The sequence below is a fragment of the Mustela nigripes genome, chromosome 5, assembly GCF_022355385.1.
Source record: "Mustela nigripes isolate SB6536 chromosome 5, MUSNIG.SB6536, whole genome shotgun sequence".
In the NCBI taxonomy this organism is placed as follows: Eukaryota; Metazoa; Chordata; class Mammalia; order Carnivora; family Mustelidae; genus Mustela; species Mustela nigripes.
In genome coordinates this window covers 59,820,736-59,836,497 of record NC_081561.1, presented here as the reverse complement: position 1 = coordinate 59,836,497, position 15,762 = coordinate 59,820,736, and positions in this window count along the sequence as shown.

The window sequence follows — 15,762 nt, the reverse complement described above, 5'->3', positions numbered from 1 at the left end:
TCAAAGCTCCTCCTGGTTTCTCCTTCTCCATTGGGTCCTTGTTCCAGACTCCCTCCTGCCCCCTTTCCCTCCTCCCTTGGGGAAAATGGCATTTGTCTTAGGTCTGGGAAAGGGGTCCCAGGGGTGCAGGTGATGGGGTGGCCCACCTTCTTGTGCTGGGGGTTATAGCACTTACATTCTGGCTGAGCAGGTGCCGGCCCGTCCACTTTCTGCCATGATGTGCGGGGAGGGGGCTCCGCAATGGGGGAGGGAGAAACAGTCCACTAGAGAGGAGCCAGGGCCTGCAGTGAGCAGTGCTGCCTTCAGGAACTGCATGATCCAGGCCTAGTCCCTGGGAGGAGGAAGAGACTGGCCATGTGTCTGAGCTTGTTGCCTACGGCACAGGAGAGGGCCAAGGTTGGCTATGGGGCCTTGGCTGCAACAGGCTGGGAGTGGCAAGGGGTGCTCACGGGCACCCTGTGACCCTAGAGTGTAATTAAATTTTACAGAGTGTGTCCTGGAGTTCCTTGAGCCCTTGGAAGATAGACCTGCAGCTCTGGTGGCCCCTGAGAGGACTCCCTGCCCCGCCTTCTTGTGGAGAGCCTACTCTCCCGTGGTCCTGGCGAGGGTAGACACTGTCTAGGTCTTTGGCATTTATAAGCAAAGCTTCCAAATCTACCTCCTCTTGCCTCTCTTTCATTCCCTCAAACTATATTTATGGGGCTACGCTAGGGTAGAGGACTCCTCAAGGGTCTGGTGAGGGTGGGTGGCTGAGGAGTCACAGAAACTATAAATCCATGAATAGAAAGATACATAACATGTGAGGGGGCTACCTGTCCAGCTTGGGGGGTATTGGGGGTGGCAGAGTCTGGGGGTCCTCTCCTGACATTACTTCTCTGTAGCCCCTCGAAGAACAGGTAGGAGAAGATAGAGCAGGGAGGGGAGGGGAGGAACGGCTGAAGCAGATATCCCAGGCAGAAGGCACGGTATGAGCAAAAGTGTGAGTGGGGACTCTGGTGGGCAGGGGTGAGGTGTGGAGGCAGGGGAGAGGCAGGGCTGGCTCGCAGTGAGCTTGCAATGCCATGCCAGGAGCCTCTGGCCTGTCAGGGATGAGCAGCAACTGAGGGGTTTTCGAAGGAGTACCCCAGCATTGTGGCAGGCAGGAGGCACGGAGGCCAAAAGGAGACTGTGGTCTCCCTCCAGGGGGAGGTGCTGAGGGGGTGGTGGCGACTTCTGCCTTCCCTGACTATAGCATGAGGAAGATGGGAGGCCAGGTCTCTGTCCTACAGAGCTTTCCATTGGTTAACTCGGAATCCACACCACAGCCCTGTGCGATAGGGGCTCTTTTCATCCCAAGTGGGTATTTGCTGGAGCCTCTGAACTGGCTCCCTAATTCTTTCAGCCTCACCCCCTTTAAGTTGGTTCTCACACCACAGCCAGAGTGAGCTTGGGAAACTGTGAGCCAAATCATGTCACCATTTGGCTCAAAACTCTGCAGAGACTCTATTTCACTCAGAGTAAAAAAAAATAAAAGTCCTTACAATGGCCTGAAAAGGCCCTGTACCATCTGGGCAGCCTCTACTTTCCTGATTCTATGACTTCTGAACCCCCTTGGCCACTCAACAACAGCTACTGTGGCCTCTCTGTTCCTCAGACTATGGGTACTCTCCCACCTCAGGGCCTTTGCACTAGCTGTCCCCACTTCCCAGAGCACTCTTCTCCAATCCTGGCAACGTGGGGGCTGTCTTACCTTCAAGTCTTGTTACCTTCTCAGGGAGGCCACCTTGACCACTTCATTTACAATTGACAACCCTTCCTCACTCTACACTTGGATCCTCCTTTTATCACCCCTTCTCCCCATAACATGTGCCATCTTCTCACCCACCCTAGAAGTGTGGTGTCTAGGAGAACTGCCCTGTGAGCTACATAGGTGATTTGGAATTTTCTAGAAGCCAGATTTCAAAAGGTCAAAAGAAATGGTGAAATTCATTTTAATACTATATTTTACTTAACCCTAACTTCCAGCATTTAATCAATGTAAAAATTATTAAAGAGAGATTTCCCTTTTCTTCTGAGTGAAATCTTCGAATCTGATGTGTGCTTTGTTCTTAAATCGTGCATCTCATTTGGGAGCAGCCACATTTCAAGGGCTCAGTATACACAATTGGCTAGTGGCTACTGTTTTGGACCAGGTAGCTCTAAAATTTACTTTCCCTTTTGTCTGTCTCTCCCCTCACCCCTCATGCCCCACCCCTGCCCCCACTAGAATGCAGGCAATGTGTGAGGGCAAAGATTTTTTGTCTGTTTCCTTCATTGCTGTACCTCTAGCTCCCACAACAGTGCCTGGAATATAGCACATGCTTAGTTAACGTTTGTTGAATGACACATTGTGAAATTGAAGCCGAGGCAACCAAGGGGTTCATCCCAAGGCCGTGGAGGCAGGAGAGGCTGGCCGCGGTGTCTGGTGGAGGAGCTCACTGATAGGTGGAGACACTTGAACAGGGCTGGGCAAGGACAGAAATGAGTCCATGGCAGGGATTAGGGACAGAAGCCAGTGGTAGGCACGATTTCCCGCTTTTAGCCACCCTGGAGATGGGGCTCACGATTTCTGCTTGCTGATGAGAAGCAGGAGGCTCAGAGAGCGTGAATAACGTGCCCGAAATTATGCACAGCCAGTAAATGGCCCAGCCAGAATTTAAACCAGCTTTCCTGACTCCAACTCTAGTGCTCGGTCCCACCACACCGTGGTTGCCCCAGGCTAGGGCAGAACATCAACAAGTAAAAATGAATCGTCTAGACTGAATACAAACAGCCAGAAGAAAAGTGGGACAGGGGGAGGATGTGGTGGTGGCCAAAACCCAGGGCTGAAATCCAGAGTCCCCAAGTGTGGTAAGGCAAGGCAAGGCAAGAGATGTCTCCAGGGGCTGGGGCTTGTCAGGGGAAGATCCGAAACCTAAGCACGAAAGAAATTGCAACATGCAGCCTTGGAGGAGAGAAACAGTCTTTAAATAGACCATGGGGAAAAGAAGGATAAGATGAAAATGTTGCATCCTCCAGTTGTATAAGACCTGCTCAACCCCCAACCTGGTGCGAGGCCTAGTGCCAAGCTGTTCCAAATCATCTCCCCTCTGTGGGACTCACACCCTTCTCTCTGGCCTGGCCACTTTTTTCCCCAGAGATACACAATGCTCCTTCTCAACTCTGATCTTCCCAGCCTGACTCCCCCTCCCTTTTCCCTAAGCAGTGACAGACCCTGGCCTTAGCCCTGAAGGCCTTGCGAGTTCTTGCTTCTCCAAGGACAATGCCAGCCTCCTCTCTTCCCCCACCCCCTGACCCCCACAAGGAAGCTGGGTAGATCCATACAGACCTGGCTGATTCTGGATCAGTTTCATAATATGAGGACCATCATGGTGGCCTGCATGAGACCAGGGCTGCCAACTGTTCTTGCCATCCCTGTGCACACAGGCCGCTCCTCTCATCAAGAAGCAGAGTCCGTTTTTCCTCCTTTGAATCTGGGCTGGTCACAGGACTTGCTTTGACAAAAAGAATGTGGCAGAAGAGCCGTTCTAGGGCTTCTTGGCCAAGGCCTTAAGGGACAACGCAGTTTTCCATCTTGTCCTCCTTGAAGGAAGCCACCATGTTGTGAGGAAGTCCAACTACCCTGCTGGGGAGAGAGCCACAGAGGGAAAGAGAGAGGCTCAGGCAGGAACAGCTGCCAGCTGTTCCATCCACCCCAAGATGAGACACCAGACACGGGAGCAAAGCCATTTTGCATTCTCTAGGCCCAGGGGAGCAGCTCTTGCCAAGGACACATAGAGTGAGAAGCCATCGTTGCCTAAATGTACACAGTTATGAGCAAATACATGGAGTGTTGCTATTTCAAGCTATGATGTTTTGGGGTGAGTATTACCAAGCAATCATAACTATATCATCCAACTAAATGGTCACTTCCTCAGGACTTGGTCCTTTGTCCCTTCCCACCCATAGTGTTTTATTGGTATGTGAGATGGTCTTGGGGGGCTAGATTGAGATTCAAGGAAGGAAGGACATATGTATAACAGACTCAGAGACCAGGGGTCTATCTTGTTGGGAATTCTGGTGGGAAGACTCAGGACAAGGGCTGTCCCAAGCAGGACAAAGTATTGTCCAAAGTTTTGGAGTGAGGAGAGCAAGACAGTTCTACCAAGGGCTTACCAGGAGGGAGGGACCCCATCTACAGCATGAGGGGGAGAGACTAGACGTTAAGGAGAACTGGCAGAGAGAAAAACACAAGGAATTTGGAGGAAATGCCAATAGAATCTTCCTCCCCCCTTCCCTTCTATCTCCCTCCCCTCCTCCAGGATTTATGGAATACCAGTCAGATGTGCTGTTCCTTGGCATGGAGTGACCTCTCCTTTACTAGGGGTGGTTGTGGCACATCCCAGCCTAGAGATGGGGGAATGGAGGAGGTGATCCTCTTGAGAGGCCCTGCTAGGTTGGCCTCAGAATTGTTGGGAGAGAGACAATTCAGCCATATCCACAGGCCATCAGGCATCAGGACTCAAGAAATAGGGGAGGGGAAAGAAGGAATCGGTAAATATTTATTATCTACTTGGAAAGGAAAAATGCAAAGCAAAGATGGAGCCTGGCTGAGCATCTGCAGAGGAGGGGACGGAAGCCATTCACAAGTGGGAAGAGCCAGAATGGAGAGGAGCAGTAGTTCAAAGGGAAAGGACCCATCAGGCTGAGACACCTAGGGGAGAAGGCCTGGGTCTGAGTCTCCTCAGGACAAGAGGCCTGAGATCTGAAATAGCTTTTAAAAGGTTGCATTCGGTATTGATGGTGGTTGGATGGAGGGATGAGAGTCTGTTAGTGAAAGAAGTAAAGGACTGCCCTCAGTTAACTCCCAGTCTGAGGGAGTGATACGGCCCTTGCCCTCAGGTAGTGCCCTGTCCTCACAGAGGTTCTAGTCTGAGGGAGGAGACAGAAGACCCACCGGCAGACACTTCTTTGCTGATTAAGATGGAAACCACTCTCAGGAAGGTACTCCCGTGCCTTCATTTGGCTGTGGTAGAAGTTTGGAATCACAGGGTATGGGTGCCTGTTGAGCCCTTCTGGGACCTTCACCCTCATCCTTCCCTCTTCTCCCAACACACATTGACAGGTCCCTCAAGGCTTCTCTGTCCTTTTTTTTTTTTTTTTTTTTTAAGATTTTATTTATTTATTTGAGAGAGAGACAGTGAGAGAGAGCATGAGTGAGGAGAAGGTCAGAGGGAGAAGCAGACTCCCCATGGAGCTGGGAGCCCAATGCAGGACTTGATCCCGGGACTCCGGGATCATGACCTGAGCCGAAGGCAGTCGTCCAACCAACTGAGCCACCCAGGCGTCCATTTGTTAAGAGTTGAGCGCAGCTTACCAGTCTGGGCCCTGACTCGCATCCCCTCATGGTCTCTGGGTCTCGCTCCAAGTGGGACAGAAGCCAACCTTGATCCCCCCCCTGGGGCCCTGCTTGTCCCCTCTGCTGGGGAGGTCTGAGAACCTCATTCACCACCTTCTCAGACTCCCCGCAGGGAGACCATATCCCCGCTCCCCATCCTGTGTACAGCAGACGCCATCATCCCAGGACTGGAAGTCTCCCAGGTGAGGAGGTGTGGGTCTGCGGGCCCTGCCTGGTGCCCCTGTAGAGCCAGTCTGTGCTGCCCTGAGCCCCTCCAAGCCTTCTGACAGATCTAGGTCAGAAGCCTGGGTTGGCTACGGCCTAAATCACCTCTCTGGGCCTTAACCTTCTCTTCTCTTAAATGGGCACAATCACACCGGCATGTGAGCTTGAGGAGAAGAGGTGAGGATGACATCTCAAAGTACCTAGTACAGCACCTGGTAGGGAGATTGTGCTCAAAGCCAGTCTTTATGATTATGTTCGTAGGTCTAGTCCCCACGTCAATGTTTTTTTCTTCTCTGAGTTCCTACTTTGGTGTAATTTGGCTAGGTTTTTTCCTTCTCACTTAAAAAAATTTTTTTTTTTTTTTAGGATTTTATCTATTTATTTGAGAGAGAGAGCACGTATGCTTGCAAAAAGGGGAGGGTGGGGCAGAGGGGAAGGCGAAGGGCAAGCAGACTCTGTACTGAGGGCAGAGCCCCACAGGGTTCTCAGTCCCACAGACCTGAGACCATGACCTGAGTTGAAACCAAGAATTTGCTGCTTAACAGACTGAGCCACCCAGGCGCCCCCTCACTTAAAAAATTTTAAACTGAAATACCACAACCGGGTTTTTTTTTTTTTTTTTTTTTTTTTTTTTTTACCAATCTGTGAGTAGAGATCCTTTCTCTCTCAGTGAGAAGTGAGGCAAGCCAAGGCGAGTCCAGCCCTGGAGCCCAGGAGTGGGAAGAGGGGTCGCACTAAGGGGAGGGGGTGTGGAGAGAGCCCCCCCGGGTAAGGGATGATGCCCTATAGGGCTCCAAATCCAGGGCAAGGAGTGAAGTGGGCCTGCCATGAGTATTTGAGAAATTAAGGAACAAATGAACAGGACTAGAACACAAGGCCATTCTTTTCTCCGTGTCTCCCCAAACACACCAAAGGTCTCCAGTCTGAAAGACGAGGTCTTGTGTCCACGCTTCTATACACAGCTGGGCTTTGGGCAGAAAACCTGCAGGCCTGAGGTGCGGCTGCCTGGGCTAACTGCTCTCGGACTGTTCCCAGATTACATCTGAGGGGCCCCCCGTGGAGGAGGCTCTCAGGGGGCCCACCTCAGAAACCCGCCAAGACTGAAGCCCTGTTCTTCTAGGATCTTTGTGGGGGAGAAGGTTTGTGTTTAGGTATAGCCCTCTGGGACTGGAGCAGGGAGAAGGAGCCTTTCCCTGGGACTTTGAGAGCTGGAAACTTCCATTTCCTGGGGAGGCCGCAGGAGGATGTCTTCTGGAGAAATATTCAGGGAGGGTGTTTGTGGTTGGTTTTGCTTCTGACACAGGAATCTCCATCTCCAACCTCAATCCCCTCTGCTTCACTCCCCAAGGCTTTCCTCCTGGTGGATCCACTCTCAGTCCCCTCCATCCAACTTGAGAAATAGAGAAGGTGCTTGGACCTGCCTTTAGGGCCTGCTGAGGCTGGAATCCTGTGGGGGAAGGCCTATCCCCAGCAGACACCCTCAAGGTATCCTCTCTCCTGGGGTAAGACAGGTCTTCTAGCACACGAGCACGTCCACAGGCTCGCACACATGCAAGTGTGACAGGGGTCACCGCTACCAGTCACGGGGTGGCTGCCTGGTTGGGTAAGGGCTCCCAGGGCAGGGGCTGTGAGGCTCCTCGGAGGGATCCGGCTTCTCAGGCTGAGCCCCCATGGGGCTGGGGGTGGGGGCGCGGGTGCTGACCTGGCTGTCGTCCCATGGCCCAGAGCTGCCCTCTGGGAGCTGCTGATTTTTCTGCAATAGCACCTCCTGGATATTAATAACCCTCTGTCTGGCGGCCACAGGACTGATAACGCCGGGTCACTTCTGGTCCAGCCTGGCCTGACCGCCTGGGTTCAAATCCTGGCTGCTAATTCTGTGTTGCCAAGGCCCCAAAACCAAACCTAAAAGACAGCTCCAACCCTGACCACTTCTAAACTGTGTCTCAGGGCAGAATTACCTTTCTGAGTCTTAGTGGCTGGCTGTTAAATGGGTGTCATGACCCTGAGGATCTGGCAAACATGGATAGACCTAAGGCGGTGGCTGACATGGAGTAGGTGTGCAGGAAAGGTCAGCAGTTGTTGCTGCTGTCACTGGGCACAGGGTGGTTGGAAGAGAGTATTTGGGATCCCACAGAGCTGGGCTCTACTTTTCACATCAGCAGAAATTTCTGGCCGTCCGACCCTGGGGCAAGTTACTTGACTTTTCTGGGCCTCATTGTCTTTATCTGTGAAATGGGCATAATAAGACCTATCTCTCAGCTGTTGATGCAGGTTAAGTTAGGTAACAATATGAAGTGATTGCCACCTAAGAGGGGTTCAGTAACTACAGTACTCCTTGAATGAAAAAGACTGAGCATTAGTCACATCCCTCTGTCAGGGTCCCTAAGGACTGGGATAGAGTCTCTGAGGATGGGGGTGCAACTCTGGGCTTGCTTCCTCGAGGCTGATCTACAGGACCCAACAAAGGCTCAGCATCTCAGATGATTTATTCCCTTGGTTGGTAAGAAGTGTGGAAATAGCCAGTGTAGAAACCCACAAGGGAAGACAGAAACAGCTTTTCCTTTCCTCTTAGTCATGAGTGGGGGATAGGCAGGATCTGGGACCCAGCACTTAGCCCTGCTCCTGGGCCTGGGAGAGGGGATGTTTGTGCCCACAGAGGTTATGAGAACTCAGAGAATACCCTCCCAGTGAGGCCGGTGGACTCGTCTCCTTTCCTTCTGGCTGTGGCCACCCAGCCATACCCTCTACCCTGCGCAAAGCCAGTGGCCATGCTAAAAGCCCAAACTGTGGGTTTGTGTGCTGGGGGCTGTTGGGAGGAAGGAGGGCAGAAGAATCATGAATTGGGAAAGAGTTCCTCCTGATGCTGGTAAACCCTCCCCAGACCCCATGACTTCAGAAAAACTGCCCACAGGTGCCAGGCCCTGCCGTTGATTTTGGCCTAAAAGGAAGTTTCCCTGAAGACTCTTATCTCAACCGGCCTGGTGTGGTTGCTGAGAAGGAGCGAAGGAAGCCACTCGCTCCCTTGCCCACCACCACATGCCCATTCCAGAGGCTCTTCCTGGCCTTCTCCATCCCAGCCACACTTCTGGGGGAGAGAGGGAAGGTGGCTGCTCAAGCTAGGGGTGTCTGTGGGTCTGAGGTATGCTGGAGACTGAAGGGGTTCTAGGGACTCTTATTTCTGCGCACCCCCCCATAGCCCTGGGTACCGGGTATCTGAGCTTCTGCTATTAGTCCTACACGTGCCTCCTGTTCACCCCGACCCTGATAGGTACAAAGAGGAAATATCCTGGAGGCAGGGTTGCCAGACTCTGAAAATAATAATACAGGAAACCCAGTTACATTTTCATTATTTGTCTGAAGTTCAAATCTAGTTAAGCATCCTGTACTTAGTTTGGCAAGCCTACCTGAAAGGAGTGGCTAGACTTTCCTCCTAGGCAATTCCATCAGGTGCCTTGAAGACTTATTTATTTATTTGAGAGAGAGAGCGAGCGAGTGAGAGAGAGAGAGAGAGAGAGAGTGGGGAGGGATGGGGGGAAAGAGAGTCTGAAGCAGGTGCCTCATTGAGTGCAGAGTCCAACTCAGGGCTCAATCTCATGACCCTGAGCAGAATCAAGAGTTGAACACTTAACAGACTAAGCCACCCAGGCGCCCCCCTCCAGGTGCTTTGATCCTTCTCTCCTTCCTCCTCATCCTTCTTGCAGCTTTGCCAGCAAGGTTCCCTGTGTAGACATTATATCTGGGCCCCTGTTCTGTATATGTCCATAATTTCTGCCTGCGGCAGAGATGTGAAACAAATGAGGAGCTCTCTGAGAGCAGGCAGGGTCTTCCTCCTCAGACTGGGCACTCCCAGAGGGGAGGGGCTTTGTGTCATCGCCCCTCCAACTGGGAACCTCCAACTCTCCTCCCCATCATGATTAAGACCATCTCTGGAGGAAATGAACCTTACGCCCAAGCCTGATGTCTCAAGTGCTAGGACCTAGGGGAGCCCTAGGAGAGCCTGCTTCTCAGCAGACCTCCTTCTCCTCTTTTCTGAGGGTCTGCTAGTGGTAATCCTCTCCCTCAGCCTTGTTTTTGCAGGCAGTGCTCTCAAGAAGTCCCCAGGCTCTGGAAATTCTGCGGTGGGAGCCACCTGAGCTCTGGATGGGGCTCTGAGACCCCGGGCAGGCTCTGGTTCCTCCCTGGGCCTCAATGTCCCTCTGTGTACAGTGGCAATGTGTCTAGCCTGCTGACCTTGGGACAGTGTTTTCCAAACCATGAACTGTGATCTGTCAGGAGGTCAGGAGGTCAGATTAAGGGTTTGCAGCAGCATTATGCTTTTTCTTAAATTTGAAAGAGAATATAAAATATTCGACAGGCTTGCGTGTAGTAAGGGTAAATATTATTTCTTGAAACTCTTGGGATATGTATGTTCATACGTGTTCAGGGGTCACAGTGAAGGTTGTATTTTTCACAGGGATGATGGTAAAACAAAAATGTCAGGAGGACATTATTTTTGAAGCTGTGACAGAAGGTGGCAGGGGCAGCTGGAGACCTGGAGGTAGGTGTCTGCTACTCTTCTTCACCTCATGGATGCCAGGCCAGCTGGCAGCTCCCTCTTGAGGGGTCACTCTCCCAGGTGGTAGTCGTATCTTCCTGCCCTGCCTCTGTGGGCGCCGACCCACCCTCCCCAGAGATCAGGCCCCTCCCCACTGAGGGCTCTCAGGGGCTGGGGCTGGTTCCCCAGCCAGTGCAACAGAGGAAAGTGCTAAGATCCTCAGCTTGGTGGTGCCCAGCCCGTCTGGCTGCCTGTCTCTGCCCCACAGTAATACTGTGTTGGGAAACCGAAGCTCTGGCCAAGTGGAGAAACACTGTTCCCTCCCTAACTTTCCTAACTGCCCTCCACCCTGCCAGCCCTAAAACTCATTAACCCCTTCCTGAGGGTTGGGGGAGGGGTCCTTTCCAGGAGTAGTTGTGGGGTCTGGGTGGGTGGACGTGACAGAAAGGGTGAGGGTCTGGGGATCCTCCGCAGTGTGACCTGACAGATCTCGGGCTCTCTGAAACTCACTGCCCTTTCCTCTGGGGAATAAGGACCAGGTATGACCCACATTCTGGAGAGGATCTGAGGAGAAGATGGGAGAAAGTTGGGAAGTTGGTAGGCTGTTAGATTGTTATATCACTTCTTGCCTCTATCTCTGTAGGTGCTGTCCTCTTGGGGGTCCGACTCACGTATGGTAAAACAGGCAGATGGGGAACAGGTCCTGGTGCTGAGTCAGGCTCACTCAGGGAGGGGACGATTTGGTTTGGGAAAAAAAGATAAAACCAAAAGCTCTTGACCTATGGGCTTTCAGTCTGAGGAAAAGAACAGCTCTGTCTCAGGGAACCCCAGTCTGAGGTGGGGAGACACAACCCTGCCCTCAGGGAGCCCTCAGGGCTCCTGTCTGAGGGACAGATACAACTCCACCTCAGGGGGGCGCAGTTTTAGGTGTAGACACAGCCGGGTCCACAGGGAGCCCCAGTCTGAGGAAGTCTATCTCTGTGACTCTTCTCCTTGGGGTGCTGACTGCAGTGGGGCCCTGGAGGCCCTGAGTTGACTGGTTTGGGGAAGAGGCTTTACCATCCCCTTCCCTGCAGTGTTTGCCTATAGCCTTTCTTGCTATATGATCTGGAGAGTACCAGGGAAGTGTCCTTTCTCTCAGCCATGCTCACCTTCACCCTGCTAACTCTCTCCTTCACTGGCTGACCACAGGTCTGAAGTCACTTCCTAAAATCCCTCTTGTGATTTAGGAATAGAAGGGATGTTGGAGGTCTGTGAGTCCCAGATCAGAGGAGGTAACTGAGGCCTGGAAAGGGGAAGAATCCTCTCTTGAGGTCATACAGGGAAGTAAGTGTAAACCCTGACTCCCAGACTTGTGCTCTGGGCTAGATGGAAACTCAGGGGGATGTGGGTCTACACAGCACATGTGTGAGTGAGAAGGCACTGCGAGGGAGTGTGTGTATGTACATGTGTGTGTGCGTGCGCACGTGCATGTGTGTGTGACGGTGGGAGGGCTCCGGCTCCTCTGTGAGCAAATGTGTGTTGACCTGGGTGTCCTCCATGAGGGGTCTGACACTTTCTGTCTCAATTCAGAGAGGACAGGGACAGGCCTGCCTGAAGCAGGGACACTGGACAGGTCTTATCCCATTCCCAAGCCGAGTCCACCCAGCCCAACCCTCTTGGGACCTAGGGCAGAGGGCGATGAGTCACAGATGACTCAGGTGCTGGAGGCCACATCCACGCGTGGCACCTGATAGCCGGGAAGAGCTGGTTCTGTTCCTGGACAGACAGGTGACCCGGGAGGCTGACCTTGTGAGGCTCCTTTCCTAGAGGACAGGAGAGCTGCTGTGTTGAGCCATTTCCACTGTCCCTAAGAGGTGTGGGATTAGGGTCACGGTCAATGGGAGAGTTTTCCCTTTGGAGACAGCAGCCAGCAGCCCATAACCCGCTATCCTGCTCTGCTCTTAGAGAGTGTCTGCCAGCCCTGTCTTCTTTGCCCGAGGCAGGGGCTCCTGGAGAAGCCTTGACCTGCTGCTTGATCCTGAGGACTGGGCCACAGGATGAGACAGTCTGGGCTGTGGACAGCATCCTGGGTTTGAATCTGACTATGAGACCCGGGGCTGCACTGTTGCCCTTGGGTCACACCCTCTGCACCATGAGGGTTTGTGTTGGAAACCTTGGAAGTTTCTTTTCGCTTCTCCCCCTATTAAGGTGTGAAGACTGGGCTGAGGGAAAGCCTGCAAGATGCCTTCTCTCTCTCTCTCCCCGCTCTTGCTTGAGGTGGGGGGCTGGGAAGGAGTGGACTGGGGATGAGAAGTCCTGGCCTGGCAGGGCCTGCCCCAGTGTCCCTGTCCACCTAAGACACCCTGCTGATTACAGGGTGAGCATCCAGGACCAGACACTGTAATCTGCCTTCCTCCCTCCTGCCAAGGGCCTGCTGTGGCCTTTCCTAGTGGTTTTACAATTGTTTCCTAGGAACTCTGGGAAGGGGGAAGCCCTCATCCCCATGGGGCAAGGCTGAAGACAAGGAGAGGCGAGAAGAAGGAGGGAGATGAGGAGAGAGGGAGGGTCAGCAAGGGGGTGGGAGGAGAGAGGGAGGGAGAGAGAGGATGAGGGAGCAGAAAGGAGATGTGAGGGGAGAAGAGAGAGGTGCAGTTTGACAGCAGAAGGCTCGGCCTGGTTGACAGACCGAGGATGAGGAGGGGGAAGAAGGGGGGGCACCCAATCTCTGCCCCTCAGACCCCAGCTTAGATGCTCTTCCTCAGAGACCCACTGATCTCATTACCTCAAGCAGCAGCCTCCTCCTCCATCACTTTCTACAATTATGCCCCTTAGTGAGGAAAGGGTGGCTCAGATCACATTTTTCTCGGGCTCAGATACCTGCAGCGGCTCCTGATTTCCCTCAGGGTAAAAGCCAAAGCCCTCACATGGCCCTCAAGGACCTCCATATTCCCTTCCCAGCCTGGCTTCTTCCCTGACTTTGGTCTTCAGGTCCTCCCTTTCCACAGGCCTCCTTGCTGTCCTTCAAACATATGCGGCATACTCCTGCACCAGGGCCTTTGCACAACCTTCCCCCTCTGCCTGGAATGTTCTCCAGCTGTCTACAGGATTCATTCCCTCACCTTCTTCAAATTTTTGCTCAAATACCACCTGCAAAATGAGGCCTCCCTGGAGTTGTCTGTTTAAAATGGCAACATTTCCCCCACGCTCTTGTCTCTCATCTTACTCTGTCTCCTAAATGCTGATCACTTTTTAATGCCCTCACATTATAAAAAGCTTTTGTTATGTGCATGATACAGTGCTGGTCTCCCCTCACCTCCAACTAGAATTAAACTACCACAGGGGCAAGTGTCTCTGTTTTGTTCACTGATGTATCTTAAATCCTTGGAACAGGATCCAGCACATAGTAGATGCTCATTTTGTTGAGAGAGGGACTAGCACCTATCCCTGTGGGAGGGACCTGTTCCCTCTGCCTCTACTTACCCTCTCACCCCTCCCCCATCAATGTCTCCGTTTATAACCTGTCCCTCCACCTGGAACAACAGTCCCCCAGACACCTGGGGCTTTGTCTTCCTCCTTCACTGGTGTGCTCCTGGGACTTCTCTGGCTCAGAGGAGGCATCCAGTAAATATTTGTTGGCTGAATGGAAGGGACCAGGGAGAGTAGGAAGGCAGGACAATGACCAGGAATCAGCCCATATGTAGGGGGAGGGCAGTTCCTGCAGAAGAGAATTGGGGCATGTCCACTGGTCACTCTGAGGCCCTGTAAGATCTCCCCCGTCTGAAGGGGAAGCTCTCTCGCTCTTGCTCTCTCTCTCCCTAGGATGATCATACATCTGTATCCAGATCAGAGGAGGGGGGGGGGGAGGCCAGAAACTGTACTACCAGGTTGATGATGGCATCAGGCTTAACCACTGGGGGCTTTCTGGAGGAGGTGGCTTAGTGCGAGAAAGGCACATGAGGAAGACTGTCGGACACCTCTAGTCAGAAGTAGGTAAGGACCAGGGCGCCTGGGAGGCTCAGTCGGTTGAGCATCTTTCTTTGGCTCAGGTCATGACCCCAGGGTGCTGGGATCGAGCCCCTCATTGAGTTCAGTGGGAACACTGCTTCTCCCTCTGCCTCTCCGCGCCCCCCCCCCCCATAGCTTATTTTCTCTTATTCACTCTCTTTGTCTGTCAAATAAATAAATAAAATCTTAAAAGAAAAAAAAAAGAAGTAGACAAGGACCATAGGGTGGTTACTAGGAGGAAGAGAAAGAGGAAGGATGTGGCAGGAGTTAGCAGAGGCCCAGGTGAGAAGCACGGCTGAGGCAGGGCTGAGAAGGGCTTAACCCCAAGGGCTTAATGGGGGTGGGGGCTCCAGTGAAGCCTTATAGGATACAGGAAGAAAGAGGCTGGGTTTCCCACCCAGAATCCCTAGATGAGAAATCCGTCACCTTTCTCTGGGGTCTGCCCTAACAGGCACAGGGGAGATGGTCAGTGTCACCCCGCAACCCAGGAGGCCCCCAGTGGGAGCTCTGGGTGCAGGGTCTAATACCTGGGTTTCCCTCAGAAGGTGACACCAAGAGTGTGGTTTTGTATTTGATCCCAGCTGGTAGTTTTTTCCAATAAAAAGAAACTCTCGACTTAGAAAAAGCAACCATGCCCAAATCCAGCAATTGCATTTGTATAACATGAAAATGGGCTGAAAGAGTGAGCAAGAGAACCACGAACACCAGTACATGAGGGTGCCCTGCCAGCCCCGCTGTCCCCGGCCGCATGGCCCGGCTGCCTGCTGCACTGTGTAGAAAACCCAGAAGGAAAATAATTTTGAAATTCTACTGTGATGGATACAGTTCTGGAGATTTTGACCATTTTCAGAGCCAGGCCTCTGCTTCCCCATCCTCTGTTACAACCTCCTTTGAATTCTTGAAAAGGCTCTATCTTTTGTTGTCATGTGGACACTCTTCTATGCTAGACATTAATGGAAAAGGTTGTGAGCAAAGGACACTGGGCTCTTTTGTCCTGAAACACAACTGGTAACCCTTGGCTTCCCTTGGAACCTGTTACTTTCCTGTACCTGGAAATGGGACCGCCACCCCCATGGTCGCTCAGGCCCACAGCCTGGCTTTCATATTTGATCTCTGCTTTTGCTTGAGCCCCACATCCAAATCCATCAGCAATCCTGGGGCCTGTTCTACTTCAAAAATATTTCCACCCCTTGCTCCACTCTTCCTGCCGTCTCTCCTGGGTTCTGTGGCTTCCTTGTTCCCCTCCAGTCCCTCCAATTCGTGCCCCTCCCAGCAGCCAGGCTGAGCTTTGACACCATATGTGGGATCACGCTGCCTCTCTGCTTAAACCCTCTGCACTTGCCGCATAAATCCTGCCCTCCTTACCTGCCTCCTGACCACCTCTTCCACCTCCTGGAGGCCCCTCTCACACCCTATACACACTGATCTCTCAGTTCCTTGAACATATCAGTTTCATGTTTGCCTTAGGGACTTTGCACTTGCTGTTCCCTCCTTCTAGAACATTCCAGCTCCACACCTTTGTCTGTATGCCTCCTCCTCATCTTTTAGGAGTCAGCTCAAATATCACCTCCTCCAAGAGGCCTCCCTTGAGCACCTCCCCTCGACGATATCAGTCACGCCA